This window comes from Culex pipiens, chromosome 1, assembly GCF_016801865.2.
Source record: "Culex pipiens pallens isolate TS chromosome 1, TS_CPP_V2, whole genome shotgun sequence".
Taxonomy (NCBI): domain Eukaryota; kingdom Metazoa; phylum Arthropoda; class Insecta; order Diptera; family Culicidae; genus Culex; species Culex pipiens.
The window spans coordinates 84,539,946-84,556,484 of record NC_068937.1 but is presented as its reverse complement, the minus strand read 5'-3'; the positions used below and the strand labels follow the sequence as shown (position 1 = coordinate 84,556,484).

General features: G+C 38.2%; 2 protein-coding genes across 4 annotated transcripts in view; one reads left to right on the top strand and one right to left on the bottom strand.

Moving 5' to 3' along the window:
- The window catches only part of LOC120424936 (synapsin), a 44,228-nt gene that overhangs the window by 16,879 nt on the left and 10,810 nt on the right, over positions 1 to 16,539 (bottom strand). The window lies entirely within an intron of this gene.
- Positions 4,269 to 16,539, top strand: part of LOC120424937 (tissue inhibitor of metalloproteinase) — a 15,076-nt gene continuing 2,805 nt past the window's right edge. For both annotated transcript variants that reach the window (XR_008211930.1, XM_052706825.1), the window contains exon 1: positions 4,269 to 4,759. The gene's annotated coding sequence lies outside the window, so the exon portion shown is untranslated. The remainder of the gene's footprint in view (positions 4,760 to 16,539) is intronic.

Sequence of the window (16,539 nt, the reverse complement as noted above, 5' to 3'; positions counted from 1 at the left end):
GAGATTGGAGCAGCAAAGACGATCGAGTAAAACCAATTCGATCAACTAATAAGATGTGTGATCTTCGTACAAAATTCCCTTATGGTCGGTCAGCCCGCGTGGCTCAACTCGCATGTGGTACTCACGTGGTTCAGTACAAAGTACCTACGATGACCTTGATCGACGAATAATTGGTGCAAGGTCCTTTGTTCACTGAGCACAATGTAGATGAACCAAGCCATGCCTTGCCTCGTGCCACGCAGCGATCACGTGATTCAGCAGATCGAAGAAATTCCTCAGCAGATCACCAAAATCACAAGGTTTGTCGCACGTAGGAGCGACAACTGTTTGCAGCTACGATCTTCAGCGCAGTTTATAGGCAGCGACAGTACACGTTGCGCAGATTGATTTTTTTTTACAACACAACAAAATTGTTCCCAACACTTCACACGCGGCGATGTGTTCAAAAGCCACACGAGTTGCAAAAGTTAGGGTGGTGCGTTAACAAAAAGATTTTAACAAAAGTCCGGAAGATTGTATAAAGGGTGGTTTTTGTAAGAAACCCTGTCATGTTAAACATTTTTAGAAAGGTATTGAAAAGAATTTTTCAATGAGCCTAATAGATCAAAGATCTGACAATCCTATCAAAACTAATTAGTAATTAAATGTTAATTATACACTTTTTAGATGCCGGATCTTGAATATTTCGATGAAAATGATGTCCGGGTTTACATGCTACCCGTCGTCAGTTAGATAATTGAAAGACCTTTCAAATGAACCTAAAACATCGAATAACCCTATCAAAAGTTATGAGCACTTAAGTGTTATTATTACACTTTATATAGGCCGGATCTCAGAAATTTGAATTAAAATGATGTCAGGGTCCACTATGCGACCAGTTGTCAGTCAGATAATTAAAATACTTTTCAAATGAACCTAAAACAGCGAAGATCTGATAACCCTGAATTGACTAAATGTTATCGCCAAGTGACGCCATTGTGACAAGTCTGTTGTAAAAAGATAGGACGTGTAACAAGATAGTACACAAGTGACGATGTACTATATGAATGCGAGGAGGGCACCAACCACCTACAGGTGGATTATGTAACGTTTTTAATTTACGTTCAATCAAAATGTTTTAATTTCTCACAAATGCACAATTGTAAAAAACCAAAGGCAGATGAAGGTTGTTCAATGTTCAAGCTCTTAAATCAAGCTTAAGAGTTCAAAGTACTGTAAACTGGTGTGACATTGTTAGAATTTCAGTTTATTTTTCAACTATTATTCTTCTGTTAAGTTAATTTTGTAGAAGAAAGAAATGTGTGTTATTCAACCTAAACAAAAATTTCCTTCGTGAGTTTGAGTTTATTTTTCACAACTTTATGGAACATATCATATTTTTTTAATCTGCATGCTGACAAAATACAGGCTAGGGATCAAGTGTCCCCGAAAATGAAAAATCAAAATCAAACTATCAACATTAACGACCACCGGGTCTTTTGTGGTCTCTATTGCAAGTTTCTGCTCGAACCTAGGAATCCGATGGCTTGAATGGGGAAAGCACCCAAACACCTTTTTACTCCAAGGAACCTTCCACTCCAGTGTTTGAACTGACGACCTTTGGATTGCGAGTCCAACCGCCGCCAGCGATTCCACCGGAGCAGGCTTGGTTTGGTGTGTTGTTTGTACTTATGGCATGGAGACGACTCCTACACCTGGAATGACTTAACGGCCTAACAACCAAGGCCGGGACCGACATTTTACTTCCTCATCCGATGGAAGGATGGAGCAGATGGGAAGCGAACCCAGAATCATCCGCTTACAAAGCGGACAGCGCAACCATTCGGCCACGCACTGCCACACCCCGAAAATAAAGTCTCCCTGAAAATGAAGTCTCCCTACTCTCTCCCCTATTTTTAAATTCGAATACTTTTTATTTAACTAGAATCCATTTAGCAGACATTCTCAGGAGCAAAATCCGAATTTATGATCCGCTATGTTATGCTATGAAAACCAATTAGGACGCATGATTCAAAAAAATCCACAGTTACTTAGCAATTTGTTCTACTGGAAATGATTCTTAATATGAAGATATTTTAGAATAATGTCACTGTATCCGCTTTGTAAATGGCCTAATCCCAAACTCAAAATCACAATTTAGCAGTTAAAACGCACACTGATAAACATTTTCTAGTTGGACAACAGTTTCAGAAACTACTGTTCAACTTGTTTGCCATAGTTTAGTTTCTATCTCCGGTCCATCACGACGATGTTCAGTCTAAGAACTTCCCATTTGGCTAATCTCCAATGAATTCGCCCAGCGTTGGTCCGATCGTCCAATTATTATGCAAACCCGCATTAGGACGCGCTAATGAGTTTCCTTCCTTTTCAAAGTGGGGAAAAACCTTTTCGACGCCCCGACAGCACGTGTTCCAGGAAGGAAAAACATTTCCACTTCATCGCACTGGCGGTGGCGGCGCAGAATGATGAACATAATTCACGTTGCAGATCGCATAACGGCAGCACGTTCCGTTCTTGCTCTTGAACCGCACCGAAAGCGACTTTTGATATTAATAGTGACCGCGAGTGCGTCCAAAGACCGCGTCACCGTCATCGTCCATCCTTCACCTAGCAGTATAGTGGCCAGACGTGAGGAAATCGCAACAACATCGTCTGCTTCTACTTATATTTATATACGCATCGTACGCAGCATCAACAGCAGCCATCCAGCATAAATCAATTCGATGCAGAAGAGCCGGCACCCGGTCGGAACTAGTGGAACCTGCTCCGACAGGATGGATGAATGAACCAGTTGTTTTATTTGTATGCGAATCTCGCGGTTGATAGCGGCGGACCAGTCAGTTCGGTGTCACTCATCTGTATCGTCTAGCGATGAAATGATCCACATCGGAAGGAGTTTTCTGGACAGGGCACAGAGGGGCTTCTCAAGTATCACCATGCATGCGTGTTTTAATTAAAATAGTAATGATGGAGACATTCAGGAGGAAACAAGCTGCTGGATGATATCCAGATATTCAAGTCAGGAACTATTTTGAAAAGGGCAATAATGCGAAATAAGCTAGAACTGTTTGAAAATTTCCAATCTTGACGACGATGCTCCAGAATTGGGAGTGAGGCTTACAATTTGGAAAGTTTTTCAATATATGACGGCTTTGTTGACTTGTTGACCATTATTCTCTCAATGTTTGGAGTGCATTTCTTAATTGATGATCTGTGTTTGGCTATTGCGGAGTTCTAATAAAAAAGGTGATTCGATACAAACATTTTAACTCGAATTTTTCGAAACAGGGACGACTTTTTTATTTTATAAATGAGAAATAAATTATTGTATTTATTCATCTATTAAAACAAAAACATTGTTATTAAAACGGTGGTTTAATGATTTTTATTATTTTCAAATAAAAAATTGGGTTTGTCAGTTGGTTTACAAAAAAATAAAATAAAAAAATAAATATAAAAAATAAAAGATAAAGAGTTTAATGTTTAGAAAGTCAAAGTAGTTATGTCACATATATAGACGGAATGGGGTTGGACGTTAAGTTTTAATGTCTGAACATTGAGATTTTAAGAGAGTTTTAAATACGGAGATTTACGGAACAAGTTTATGGATGGGTGATCAATTAAACTACAAGTGCTATTTCGGAGTGTTTTTCATTCCAATTTCATTCAAAATGCCCTAAAAAGTAAAAACCCAGAATTGATTTGGCTGCATAATGTCAGGATTAGGAAACATTTCTCTTTTTATATTGTTTTCCTAGATTTTATATCAATTACATCTTTAATATCATGGAATTGTACGTTTCGATGCCTCTGTGCTCTTTTGTACTACTAAGCTTGCTGGTTTTCCTATCTAGTTGGCATAAGAAAGCACAGAGGCCTCGATTTGTTGTTGAAATAATAATGCAAAATAGAGCGAGTATGTTGCCGAATCCCGACATTGCTTCTTAATCGAGGGGGAGTGGAGCGAGCAACAATCGGAACCCTTCTACGCTCAGCAGTATCGTTCAAATACAAACGTGTAATGAAAGTGCACGGTGAAAATTGGTTATTTTAGAGATCGAAATTAAGAGCATTTATAATATTATTCATCATCATTAAAAAAAAACAAATTTAAAAATGTCATGTATAGAAATCAGTGAAAAATTAATTGCTATCAAATGTAATTATTTGTTACTGTGCAGCTGTAAAAGCATGTGCTTCAAGAGCGCGCTCCCTCGTGTGTACACGGTGTTTATTTCGAAAAACGCTCCCTCTTCATATTCGCGCGAACGCTCAGTTGAGCCAGTAGTAGAGATTCGAACGTCGTTCCGATTGGATGAAAATTTCCGAGAGCTCGGCGCGCGCGTGAATTTAAGCACAGAAGCGAGTCTGGTTGGGGACCCCCTATGGTTTGCCAATTTGAGGTATTATTTTTCGTTCAGAGAGGGTGAACCAACGAAGAAGGTGTAAGTGTGGGAAAGTGAAATATTTTTAAAACTGCAAACCAGCGTCGTGAGGCGTGAACGGAACCAAGGATTTGCCAGAAGCGGCGGACAAACGGCTTAAACGGCTTGACAGGGGTTCGCGCATCTGTTCGCGTTTTTAGTGCCACAAGTGAGAAAGATCAACAGTTGTTGCGATTTCAGCCAGAAATCCTGACTGAGTGAGTGATTGTTGTCCCCGTGAGGGAGACGTAAGCGCTGACGCTGCTGTTTTGCACCGCGAGAAATTGAAGGACGCCGACGCCGACGACTTTTGGAGTGTGTACGCGTGATAAAAGGTACGAAAGCGCCCTCGTGTAGGAAGGTTTAATACCGTTGATGATTGCGCCTTGCGCCGCTCAATGCTACGTAAAGGGTTTATTTTACCGCGGTTGGTCTCAACACCGGCTGCTGATACATTGTGATGATAAATACGAATTGTATTATCTTATAAAAACATTCGTTTAGAATAAATGTCTATATTCGAAAATTACTTGGCCGAGAGGAGCGGCCGTGGCTGACTGGTTACGGTGTTCGCTTTGTAAGCGAATGGTTCTGGGTTCGATTCCCATCTGCTCCCAACGAGAAAGTTAAGAACACATAAATTTGAAATGATGAATATGAACGAAAAATCAAAGTCGCTCAAGGCGGGGTTCGATCCTCCGTCCTTTGGATTGGTAAGCAAAAATGCTAACCACTAGGCCATGACGACTTGGTGAGCTTGGACTGGAATTAGGAATACTGTTACAGAGAGCGAGTTGTGGCGCTATAACCATGGCAAATAGTGTCCAGGGCATTCGTGGAAATACAATGTCCCATCCCTGAGGGTCCCGGAGTACCAAACCTTCTTAGCATATGGTGCTCCCAACGAATACAACCAAAATCTCGGAGCGTATGGTGGTGTGTCCCCACGCTTCTTCCTCCCCTGTCGATTCAGAATTGTGTTGTTGTTCGAACACTCAGTGCTCAAACTCAACCCAATTACGAGTCATCTCTGCGATACGGCTTTACGCAGTAGGCCTGGCCGCTTTAACGCTTGTGATGTTTCAATGCATTCTAATGCAATGGCGCACTACAAATGTTAATAAATGACAAGAAGAGTGCTAGGCGTCATCTAACCTAAGGCACTCTCCAGGATCCCTTCGAAAGATTGGCTGCGCTAGGGTCTGATTAGATTAGATTAGATTAGATATTCGAAAATTACTTGGCCGAATTACTATGAATAAAGTAGTTGAACAATCTTCGATTAAATTCGACATTTTCAAATAAGATGAAATACTTCTAATAAGATGAAATAATAGTTTAATAAAAAAATACCTTTGTGGTGTTGTTTCTCGAATGTTTGCTCTGTTGCTTTTATAAAATTTCGCTGTTTTTGATCACTTGAATAATCCTAAAACACGCTTATAATCGAGCAAATTCAGCCGCTTAATTTTGATTCAGTCCAGATTCGATTATCCGAAGGCCTTGGAAAAATTTCACTTCGGATAATCGAATGACTCCTAATCTACGCGAAAGTTAGTTTGACCCTAATCTGTTAAGGTTTAAGGGCTATTGATCGTTGAAGTTTGTATTTAAAAAATTGCAAAAACGTATGGGAAAATACAAAAAAAATCCACCAAAAGGTGGCGTTAAATGTGTCGTTAATGGTAAGATTCTTATGTAAAATGTTACGACAAACAACTTTGTCCAATACCGCAAAACGATCCGAGTTAACCCTGACCAGTTATTTGCGATTTAAAGAAGTCGTTTTTCGATGAAAAGATTTTTTAACCTGCTTCAACGATCCATTGCTACCCTTAACCAATTTGGCTCAAAAATTGCGCAGTTACTTATTTTTGCCTAAGGAAACGATTCAGAAGGTATCCCTGATATCGATTTTTTTATTGTCCCCCTATTGCATACCCATTTTTGTAATAAGGAAAATAATTAAACTGTCGGTTCAATTACCATGCCTTGTTTTGGAATAGATTTAACGATTTTATACTATTGCTTTGATAAAAAATAGGTTTCCTGTTTTTTTTTAGAAAGTAATGTTTCAGTTGCCCAAGCGATACTCTGGTGCAAGCATGGGCGAGTTCGCAGAAACTTTTCTGGAGACTTTGAAGTTCCAAACTGCACTTTTTTTTAAAGGTGCATTTGCCATGTACTGAAATCCGGTATTTACTACTCTGCCATTACACCTGGTTTTACAATCTGAGAGTGAGAAAAATATCTGTTTCGTCTCCATCTCTCTCTACTAGTCATCCAAAGGTTTTTCCTCTAAACAGGAAGGTAAACTCAAGGATCACAAACCCACCACCCAGCCAACCAACCGGCCAGCATCTTCCGTGTTTATATGCGTCTGATCGCAGACATAACTCTCCTCTCTAAGGCACGCAAGCACGCACGCGACTATCTCTTCTCTAATTCCGGGGGAAACCCGCGGCCGCTACTGGGAATGTCAGCTTAGCGGCATCGGAGGCGTCGGCGAGCGGAATTCAAAAACAAAACCACCAAAAATATGACTCAATTAATTCTGCGTTTTATTTTTGTTTGTCTTTCGCTGCGCGGAGAGTGATACATTTAAAGTAGCTCGCTTTCATCGGTTAAAAATAACTCCGTGAATGATTCTGCTACTCTTCACACTTATTGTTACATCCACCGCATTCATATTCAGAGCCGCAAACACATCTCACACACAGTCGTGCGCGGCGTTGTTGGATTAGGTTGAGCCACTTTAGTAGCGAAGAAGCGCTAGTAAGACGTTCTCGTCAAAACAATCGAAAGCAAGACAAGGTGCTCGTCTCATCCTCGCAATGGTTCAATGATTTTGCAAATTATCAGGCAGAAGTACTTTGTTGTTCTGTCTATGACAAATTTTCTACATTCCACATGATTCAATATTTTGAGCACGTTAAGGGTGCACAGCAACGAAGGAAGTTGTTGTCTTCTTATACCAAAAAAGTCAAACTTACGGACCCAATCCTGCAATATTGGGAATGTAAAATTAATCAAACTTTGTTGTAAATTACTTTGTGGACCGTACTTTAGGGGATGAATAAAAAAATATTTCGATAGTACCCGTAGTTTCGAAGATACTAAAATGACTGTTACAAAAATCTGGGTGCAAAAGCTCTGGTTGATGTGCACCGTTAAAGCATCGATGATACATTTGCGAATCATTGTAGGTCCATGAAAACAAGAAATTTGTTAAGGATCAGTTTGGATCATTTTCATGTGATTTGATACCTAGTTTATATTCAAAATTTGGATCGACATAACCTTGTACACTGTAAGAAATATTAAGCTGATTAAGTTTGAAAAAGTGTAATTTTGCCTCCTTTTCTGTGCAATTCCACCTTTTCAACATCAAGTTAGGTAAGATTGGTAAATTTATTATTTATTAAATTAGTGGCAGTGCGTGGCCGAATGGTTACGCTGTTCGCTTTGTAAGCGGATGGTTCTGGGTTCGATTCTCATCTGCTCCAACCTTCCAATGCATTGGATGAGGAAGTAAAATGTCGGTCCCGGCCTTGGTTGTTGTTAGGCCGTTAAGTCATTCCAGGTGTAGGAGTCGTCTCCATGGCATAAGTACAAACAACACACCAAACCAAGCCTACTCCGGTGGAATCGCTGGCGGCGGTTGGACTCGCAATCCAAAGGTCGTCAGTTCAAACACTGGGGTGGATGGTTCCTTGGAGTAGAAAGAGGTTTGGGTGCTCTCCCTATTCAAGCTTTTGGACTCCTAGGTTCGAGCAGAAACTTGCAATAGAGACCACAAAAGACCCGGGGGTCGTTAATGTGGATAGTTTGTTTTTTTTTGTTTTGGTAAATTTATATAAAAAGTCATAGTAGTTATACCGTAAACATAACGGCGTTGGGAAACGTTATTTATATTAGTTTGAATATTGATACGCTTCCAGAGCACTGGAACCCGACAAGCTGGAAGTTGTTGTCATTTACTGCACATAAGTATAAATTGGATGAATAAAATAGATTTCTATTTTTGTGAAACGCTAATTTTGCTGCAAAATTATTTGCAATATCAATCTAAGCGCTTGAAGTTCACATTCAGGGGCACTTTCATGCTTTTTCAATAGTGGCATTTCGATTATTCGAATGGTCCCGAAAGGGAAGCCTGGAAACGTTGAAATATTAAAAGCTGCTTTGCATTCGTTGAGCTCGAGAATTTTCGCGATTCATAATCTTTTATTTTAAGTTGTTTTACGTATGTTTTACAATAAATTAAAAATGAAAAAATATTTGAATAGACCGATAAATTTAAAAGTTACCTTGAAATAAGCCTCAATGCATTGGAAATTTAAAAACCATAGTACTCTGCCGAAACTATTGTTGGCATACCAGAACTTCAATCGATTAATTAATTGCTTAATAGCAAGTGAGCAAGCAAATTTTCAGCAAACGTTTTAAAACATAACTTGTTTTAATTGTGACAAATTGGATGGAATCAGGACCTGCAAAACATATGAGAATTTGTCCTAGCAAATAAGGTTTTATCTTCTATATATATAAAAAATTTCGATGGTTTTGTTCGAACGCGCATCAGTTGAACACGGGAAGTCGGATCGAGGTGCTCTTTGTTGCGTTGGGTTCGTATAAGCCCAAGGAAGGTTTTTACGCTAATAAGTTGACACTTTGGCCACTATCAGACCGATTCTGGAACACCGCCGTTTGTATGGGAAAAGTTGCGTAAAATCAAATTTTGATCACAGGAGGCTGAGTAAGCAAACAAGTTAAAAACGTCAAGAAACCAAAAAGGGCAGGACGAAGTTTGCCGGGTAAGGCTTGTTTTTAAATAAAAAAAAGTTAACTAACTGTTGGTGAAACAATGTTAAGACATCAGCATCCAAAATATTTTTGGACTTTTTCCAGAACACCTTGTGTAATTTAAGATTCATTAGCGTGTTGAACCAAACAAACCAGTTAAATATCCATTGTACTGGAAACGAACTGAAAATAAACAGGTGATCTCACCCTCTGTCGACTCGATTCGTAGCGTGGAACTAAGAAAACCTTCTAGTTTGAATGAAAACCAACAAAATTGATTCCTGAACACATTGTCGGTATCATCAAACTGTGTACGGATGAATCTCCCGTAGCATCCAATAACGAAATCTATGCCTTACGGTTGATTCACCTTTAATTGGTATCCGTAAACCACGTGGACACTTTCCTTTAATTTAGGATCCGTTTCCCCTTCCCCCTTGTACACAATTGTTCATACAAAACAAATTTGTTTTTGTATGGATTGTGGACAATCGCCAACGTCCCCCAAGTATCCACGTGATTTGTGGGTGGCCCCGTAGAAGAATAGCACAATCCGGAGACTTGTTTTTTTTTGCGACTATCAACAGAAAGATGTTTACGTCATTGTGGTGGAACTTGACAAGATTATTAAACTGGAAATTTGAGTACCATTTGCCTCATTGCTACACGGAGAGACTCGCCAAACAAATGTAGTTATTGATTAAGTGATCAGTGGAGTTCATTATTTCATTGGTCGATTCAACTACTATTTTAGCTAAATCAACAAAAGTCAGTCCAAATTAACATCGTTATATCTTTCCGTGTATAAAATCTCTCCGCTTCTCGAAATGGGTCGCTAATATGTTGCCTTGCGACAATTTTTGCAACAATGCCAGCGGTGTTTGTGCGCGCAAATTGCGCGGCTTGAAGATAACAAGATAAGGTCACAAGCTAGTGTTGGTATACCACCTTCGAAGAGTTCTCGTGGGTTGTGAAATTCTTCGAAATGCACGACCACCAGTTAGACTGCAGTGACGGGTGGCGGCAGCGAGACGTATCAGTTTCTCAATGAAGCACCACTTTTGCTGACTTGTGGCGACTAAGTAAAATGCATGGAGGCGGCCTGCAGGCAGGCGGAGCTCACTAAATATTCAAGTGGACCCAGCTGACGCAGCAGCAGCACAGCAAAGAGTGACTCGTGTAGTTACTTTCGCGCGTTGTCTATTGAAAAATAGGTTTGAAAGCGAAAACTAACTGTGTTGTCTAGCAGTGCCTACATATTTGATCTTAGCACAATACTTCTACTTTCGATGATGTCCATTTTTGGGATCTGCATGCAAATGATATTTCAACGATTTTATCTTGTGATTTGTGTCAATGGTCATAAGGGTAAGGGAAAATGATTCAAGGCAGAGGTATTCTTAACCCCATGGTCATATATGTGTGAAGTTGGTTTTCAGATTTGTCGAAAGATTGTTTTTTTTTTTTAAATTTATTGTTCTACGATTTTGTCGTAGGTATTCCAAATTAGTCTTAACATTAGATTAAGTTCATGATTAGATTAAGATTATATCAAATAATTTTTTTTTCAGATGATATTTTGTATTACGTTTAATTACTGTTCACAGTTTACAGTTTGATTAAACTCTGGCCAAGCAGAGGACACTGTTTTCAATTTGAAATGTCAAGATTAAGAGAGATTAGAGGATAGAAATAATAAGAATAAAACGAAGAATTAAATTAACTTCCGATTTTTTTCTATTAATAAATTTAGAAAGCAAGTAAACTATAAAAGGTTTGTAGGTATAACTAGGGTTTTTTTTAATTGCGAAAAAAGCGCATACTTGTATTTGACCTTGAGTAAACCAAAGCAAACGAAAAATACGTGACCAGGGGGGTGACATCTATATCTCACTACAGGCAGCTCGCCCGTAGCCAACACAAGCTGTCAACTTCGGCACCAGAACAAAAGGGAAATGTCAACTTCGGCTCCAGCACAAAAGAACAGCTGTTCGTTACGGAACCAAAACAAAGCAACTGCGCACTGTTAAAAAAAGTACAAAAACTGCAGGCATAAAATGGAAATAAAGTAATTATTGTTTTTATGTAAAATTTTATCGCAATGTACGTTTTAAAGTTAGTTTATGTTTGTGAGGTGATTTTTATCAATTTATTTGCAAAATAAACTACTAAAGTTGGGATTATTAAGCACACATCGGGCCGATGACCTCATTTAAAGTTTTACTTTTATCACATGAAACGTTTAACTTAACTACTGTGTAATTTGACTTTAAACTACAAGTAATTCTTATAATAAAAATTGAATTACTAAAAAAAGAAATATTTTGGTTTTCACTGTGCGCAGTTTGCGCGCGTTATCAATCTCAATCACCCAAGATGGCGGTCTTTAGCATCTCTCTGTACGTGACACAGAAAACACGGTGTATTTTTTCGAGACCTCAAAGATAAAAAATTCGGTATGTCTGATATTTGGCACCGTGAAAGAAGGGCTCTTTCCCGACATTTTGCGGGGTATACCGAAATATTTCGTCGGGGGGTCTAGTGCAACTTTTTTTTTGAAGATAATTTTTCGATTTTATGGAATATTTGTTTAAAAAAGTAACAGAAAATCAGTGCATTCATGTTGATATCACTCAAACTTCATATGAATAAGCCTTGGAGACTCTAACCAACTATATTTGACCAATATACCAGATTTACCAGATTTCTAGCTTTCTTTGAAATTACCCCAAAATCCAAGCTGGAAACCCCGATACTACCGAAAGTAAATCTTTTCTTTGTACAATTTGTCATGAAATAACAGCAAAATATTGCCCGGATACAAATTTGAGCATTAAACAATGCAAAACATAGATTATTTATTTAATAAGCTGTTTATTACCCAATAGGTTCCGAAAATTATTTTTTCAATCCTCTGCCACATAACACCATTACATTTTCAAACATTTTAGAATCAATCACATTGTTGAAAACAGTTTTCTGAACAAGTTCCATAAAAAAGTATCAGTATTGGTTCAATATAAGCAGAGATATGCCTAATTTCCTGAAATAAATAGTGCCTTTCTCCAAAATTTCTTAATTTAATTACCTTTCACATGATGGAATGCACCGATTTTCTGTGACTTTTTTGAACAAATATCCCATAAAATCGAAAAATTATCTTCAAAAAAAAAAAAGTTGCGCTAGACCCCCCGACGAAATATTTCGGTATACCCCGCAAAATGTCCGGAAAGAGCCCTTCTTTCACGGTTCCAAATATCAGACATACCGAATTTTTCATCATTTGTTTGTTCTAAAAAATACACCGTGAAAAAAATACAAATGAGTTTTGTTTGTTTGATAACTCTGAATATTATTCCAAAATTTGGTTGAATACTATGTATGACCAATTTTAGAACAAATTTCTGAGAATGATGGGGCAAATGCCCCATGTTGCCTCAACCTGTGCACACTAGTGCCTACAGTCTAGTCGATTTTGTTTCAAATGTTAAAAATGCTAAATATCAATAACTCACTGGAAGAGAGCTAGGTTGATCAATACTCTAATTTAGTTCTCGGCTGAACCCCAGAACATTTTCCGTGCAAAAGTGTTCTATTACAGTTAGACCCCAAAAAGCATGCCCTGAAGACATTAATGTGCAAGCTTCCCCTCGAATAGAGCATGTGAAATCATTTTCGTCAATTTATGTTGGTTAGTGTAAACTTTAATCAATAACCCCGAAAAATGAAGGTGTTAAAATGCAGACCGATGAAGGTAGGTTTTAGCTTTTACGTATCAAATAGCTGCATCATCAACACAGCTGACCAGTGAACGTCATCGGTTTGTTAACTGTGAATTATGACGAAAAAGTTAAAATAATCAACATGATGTAATATATCATATGCACCATCGATCAACATTCCGGTGCAACGAGTAAACTGAGCTGTGATGCTCTCGAGTGATTCCCTGCTCACACGTTACACTTTTGCATCGCCCTCACCCATATATTCACTCATCACATTCCGGATGACTGTTGTTAGCGTGAACCTGCCAACTAACCGACCGCGGGGCAAACCGTCACTTTAGTGGAGCACTTGGACTGCTGCTGTCGTTGATTGTATTAACACCTTCCATCACTTGACTGTGTGCATCGTCGTCGCCGTCGTGTGAATCTACGAGAAGTGTCGTGCTTTTTTTTACTTGCAGTCAGCCAACACATTGTTGTGCATCTTGCTCCTGCGTCTGTACGCAATGCAATGTGATGATGATATATGGAGTACGCCAATCTGGCGATTATTAACCCTCTAACGCCCATGGTTACTCCAGAGCACCAAAAATGTTTGTGTTCAAAATTAAATTTCTCTGCAACCATGCATTTTTTCAACCTGCATTAGTTAATAAAGAATGTTAACTTCTAACCATTAAAATTTCATCCAATTTGGTCGATTCAGTTACGGTGGTGAAAAACGTAAAAAATCTCGATTTTGCTCTGGGCGGGAAGGGGTTAAAATGTTTTCTTTACCACACACTAACTTCCATATTTCTAGATGTAACAGTAGGGTTGTATGGAAAATAATAAAGTTGTCCAAATTAAGTGAGCCCTATTTTCAGTTCCTTGTGGGGTCCTAAATAGCACCCCAAAGTTCGAGATACGAGTTCGGTTTCAATAAATCGTGAAACATACACATTTGAATCGCTTTGCACAATGTGGGGACTAAACCAATCGTTCTCAAACTTTGGTTAGTTGTTAAGAAAACCAAAAGGGATTTTACAAAAATTCTGTGCAGGAAATAATATTGCACCCTAATGTAACAGTTATTTTCATACATACATACACATCGTTCCAACTTTTTTTTTCGCGTGTAAAAAAAATTCGCCAAAAATTCCGCGGAGGCAGTCATTTAAAAAAAAAAAAAGGTGGAACGATGTTTCCGGTCGCAGATACACATCTGATCAAATTGAGTTCTGCAAAGTTCTAGGATCATCTAGACATCCTAACAAATAACTGGAAACTAGAATCGTCCCGATTGGTTGAGTAATGCCCGAGAACCAGCGAGTTGAAGTTACCGTTCCACCTTTTTTGGGAGGCCTGGGCGTCCGTGTAAGTTGGACATGCGTTGGGCGTTCCAGTGTAAAGTGTCGATGGTTGTTATGATGTTTTCAATTTGTCCTCTTTAATATACATAATATTTTTTTACAACTATCAAATACCATCGAAGAATTCAATGTCAAGCCCGAAACACCCACAATGCGTGATTATTTCCCAAATTCCAGCTTAGTTTCGTGGAAGAGAAGTTTACACAACCAAATTTGTGTTGAGAGCCAAATTGCACCATAGGACTTTTAGCAAGAATTGGCGCGCTTGTTATGGTGATGGTGGGCACGCTTTCCGGTGAAACGAACCGCTATAACCAGATGGCTTTTCGTGCCTGGTTTCGTGCCGCCAATCAAAATAACTTTGAATATATGTGCCGTTTGGCGTGTATGTAATTAACTAGTTTCTCGAGTTTTGATCTTTGCCACGGGTTTATTATTAGGCCTTTTCATCTGGTACTTATTGATTATAGGCCAATCCGTAGGTGTAAGCATGATAACATAAGCATCGTAAAATCAGAGTTGGCAAATTGTGAAACGTACAATTTTGTTCAATATCAAGCAGTTTACGTTAGCTTTTCTGCTTTTTAATTTATGTTTACTGGTAACAATTTCATCACTGGTTACATTTTTGTTCGATTCAAACAAATTACAGAACAAATGATCAAGTGCAGAACATTTCTTGAAAATTCTTGATTTGTCATCTACTTAACCAGATTGACATTATACATACATCTGCACTCATAACCTTTCAGGATATCTGTTGAGAGGTGTTATTTAAATTGTTATTCCATGTTAAACGTTGATTATTGCGGGCAAATCCAAATGCATTCGAACGGTTTGCAGCGTGTTCAGATTATGGAAAAGCCACACTGATGTCATGCAGTAGCTAAATCCTATAGGACAACTGTCAGAATATATGCATTTATGCGAAAGATTACTGCATGTCATGTTCAGAGAATTCAATATTTTTTTGATCATGGTTAGAATAAACTGTACTGAGAATAAGTGAAAGGGATTTTGTATCCATGAACGATTAATGGAATAACCTAAGTTTATCCGTGGCTTCAAAAATTGAGTTTTACAAAACAAAATATTCTAAACTATCTTTCATCATAAAGTTATAATTTTTAAAAATATCACAGCAAATAGGAGGACCTCGTGGCTTGGTGGTTAGCGGCTTCGGCTGCCGATCCTTCATGTGTGCTAAGGTGCACGGGTTCTATTCCTGCCCATCTCCTCTGAGTGTTCTGTGTTTGTCCCGTTAGTTAGTAAATTTAGTCTGAAAAGACGGTGTGATGTCTATTAAAAAAATATTGTGTAAGCAAATTTCATAAGAAAATATAAGCTTACCTGGCAAAGCTAGATTACCCCGAGCTTTTATAATACCGTTAATTTGCATTTATTGCATCAATATATATCAAGGCGGAACATTAGTATCAAGCATCGGACAATTGTTGCTGAATCCATTAAAATTATCCATCAATCGATCGCTAATTGACATTGTTAGTTTTTTGACATCAACCTGATGTCATTGATTATTCTCAGCAAGACGCCATGGGAATCGTTAATGAACGACCTCTCCAGCAGCAGCAATGCTGAGTCGTGACAACTTTGATACTTGTGTCACTTACCTGTTTGAAGTTCAGCGCGTGTTTGAAGGGTAAGTGCGGTTGTTATCAGCAGCGAAAAATATTTATCAATAATTGAAAAAATATCGCTTAAATTCTCAGCAAATTTGAATAATAAATTAATTTCGATTTGCTTAACTCGATTAGCTTATAAATTCCATGTATTCAGCTAGTTGGATTAAGCCTTTAAAAACCGTGATGATCTAATGATAAGTTTGTTAATTTTCTGCCACTGTAGCTAAGTGAGCTAAATAACAGCCGACATGCTGTCTTCATTAGAAGCGATAGATATGGAATGTAAACTCATCCAAAGAATGCTGCTATGTTGGTTGTTTTCCATCCATCTGAAGCAAGTATGATGCTTTTTTACCAAGAATTATAACCCGTTTTTTATTAAATTTTCAAGATAATATTTACAGAAATGGACCACCAATGAAAAATGCGCCAATTAGAGTGATGTAAAGGGAACTTTGGTATTAGTGATTATATAAAGTCTTAAGATCTTGAGCCAATGAGCTAAAATGACTTTTTTTCTAAAAATAAAATTAATTATTGTCAATAAATTTTCAAAACTTTCTAAATTGACTAAAATAACACTGACCTA